Raw genomic sequence first — 2882 nt, forward strand, 5'->3', positions numbered from 1 at the left:
TTTATTTCTTCCTTAAATATTTGATAGAATTCACCAGTAAAGCCATCTGGATCTAAGCATTTTCTTTATAGAAAGGTTGATAACTACAACTTCAATTTCTTTAATAGAAGTCAGGATGTTTTGATTATTTCTTCTTTATTGAGCTTTAGTTGTTCTGATTTTTAAGGAATTTTCTATCGTATCTAATTCGATGGATGTATTGCCTTAAAATTATTTATAATAGTCCCTTATTATCCTTTTAGTGTATGTAGAATTTTTGATTCTTCATATTGATAATTGTACCCTCTATTTTTCTTGTACAGTGTAGCTAAAGATTTACCAATTTCACTTTCAAAGAATCAGCTTTTGGTTTCACCGTTTTTCTCTATTGTTTGTCCACTTATTATTTTATTGAATTCTGGTTATTTCTTTTCTTCTCTTTTGGGTTAAGTAATTCTTCTTTTTCTAATTTCTTAAGGTGGAAGCTTAGATATTTGATTTTAAACATTTCTTCTTTCTAACATAAGTGTTGAAAGTAATAAATTACCCCTTTAACAAACACTGCTTTTGATGCATCCCACACTTTTAATAGGCGCTGCTTTTGTTTTCATTCAGTTCAAACTATTTTCGAATTTTACTTGTGATTTCTTCTTTAATCTTTGTGTTATATTTAGAAGTATGTTGTTTAATTTCTGAACATAGCAGTGTTTCTAGATATCTATTGTTGATTTCTAATTAATTGCATTGTAGTCGAGAATACACTATAAATAATTTCAATCCTTTAAAATTTATTGAGACTTGTTTTATTGCCTCAAGTGTGGTCTATTTTGATAAATGTTCCATGTACACTCAAAAATAATGTTTATTCTGTTGTCATTAGGTAGAGTATTTTATAAATGCTAATTAATTTAAGCTGGAAGATAATGCTATTTAAATCTCTTGTATCTTTACTGATTGTCTATTCATATATTTTAACAATTATTGAGAGAGGAGTGTTGAAGTCTACAACTATAATTTTGTCTATTTCTTTTTTTACTTCTATCGGTGTTTGCTTCATGTATTTTAAAGCTCCATAAGCATTATTATGTCTTCTTGATGCATTAATCCCTTTATCAATATGATCCCTTAATCTGAGTCTCTTCCGTCTAATATTAATATAGCAAATTCCCTTTCCTCTGCCTTGTGCTTGTGTGGCATATATTACCTAATGTTTTACTTTTTTCTGTAAATTTTTTGATAATATTTTATTTTTAACCTGCACACATCTTTGTATTTAAAGTTGGTTTCTTGTAAACAGTATTTTTTAAATCTAATGTGACAATCTTAGTTTTTTATGGAGTATTTTTTTAAGTTGAGATATAATTGACATGTTCCACTGTATTAATTTTAGGTGTATAGCATAATGTTTTGATATATGTAATAACAGAATGTTTGGTTATTTATATTCAATCTAATTATCGATATAGTTGGGTTTAAATTTACCATTTTGGTATTGGTTTCCTAGTCTATTCTTTGTTCTCTTTTTTCTTTTGTTTCTTTATTCATTTGTAGTAATCTAATTGTTTTATGATTCCATTTTATCTCACTATTGGCTTACAGTGATACCTTCCTTTTTAAAGTTGTTTCAGTGGTTGGTCTAGGGTTTACAATATTTAACTGATCATAACTAATCACAATCTACCTTTAAATAATATTATGTCATTTCATGTGTCATGTAAGAACCTGACAACAGTATACTTCCATTTTCCTCCTCTCATACTTTGTAATTATTGTCAGACATTTTACTTCTACATGTGTTAAAAACTCCACACACTTTACTACGTTCACTTTAAATAGTCAAATATCTTTTAAAGAAATTAAATCAGAGAAAGAATGTTTTTGTGTTTACCCATAGATTTACCATTTCTGGTATTCTCTATTCCTTTGCGTGGATTTGAATTTCCATCTGTTGTTTTCCTTCTGCTCGAAGAGATTCTTTAACATGCTTGCAAGTTCTACTGGTCAGAAATATTTTTGTTTTTGTTTTACTGGGAAATTCCATCTTTCATCTTCATTTTTTTTTTCTTTTTCTGTACAGTATGATTACATTTTTAATATTGGAACATGTACTTTTAAAAACGCATAGAGTGCTCTCTCTGGCAGCACATGTACTAAGATAGGAAAGATAGAGAAGATTGGCATGGCCTCTGCACAAGGATGACACAGAAATTCAGAAGTGTTTCAATTGTTTTTGTACTTAATGAACTGAACTGTACCCTTAAAAATGGTTAACAGTAAATTTTATGTTGCATATGTTTAGCACAATAAAAAATGCATAGAAATAGATCTATAAATATACACACAAGTGTTACTTAAAAATGATTAATATAGTGCATCTTATATTATGTATTTTTACCACAATAAAAAATGCATAGAAATGGATCTAGAAATATACATGCAAAGCTGTTAACATTGGCCTACTCTTGGGAAGAGGAGTTTGGGGTGAAGGGTGACTTTTAGATTATTTTTCCTTCAATTTTTAAACATTTTATCTGAAAATTATTTCAAACATAGAAAGTTGCATGTGTAAGAGTATTACCAAAAATATATCCTATGCTGTTTACCTATTTACCCAGATTCACCCTTATTAACATTTCGTCCATTTGCTTCCTCTCTCTTTCTCATGTATATGCAATCTATGGAGAGATACTTTAAGTTCATGCAAATATCCTGCTTCTCATGAAAATATTTTTCTGAATTCAGCATCTGCTGAACTGATCTTTGCATAAAAGGAGAGAACTGATGGTACATTCGATAACATAAATGAACCTCAAAAGCATCATGCTAAGTGACAGAAACCAGACACATAAGATTGTATATTGTATAATTCCATTGACGGGAAATTTACAGAAGGGGTAAACCTA

The 2882-nt window shown here is 29.0% G+C and overlaps 1 non-coding gene across 1 annotated transcript; it reads left to right on the forward strand.

The window, feature by feature from the left end:
* The first annotated feature begins 2105 nt into the window (after positions 1–2105).
* Positions 2106–2209, forward strand: LOC120614749 (U6 spliceosomal RNA). The gene has a single exon (XR_005656065.1). It is a non-coding gene; the product is annotated as a U6 spliceosomal RNA (small nuclear RNA).
* The last annotated feature ends 673 nt before the right edge of the window (positions 2210–2882 follow it).

Source organism: Pteropus medius, unplaced genomic scaffold, assembly GCF_902729225.1.
Source record: "Pteropus medius unplaced genomic scaffold, Ma_sr-lr_union100, whole genome shotgun sequence".
NCBI lineage: Eukaryota > Metazoa > Chordata > Mammalia > Chiroptera > Pteropodidae > Pteropus > Pteropus medius.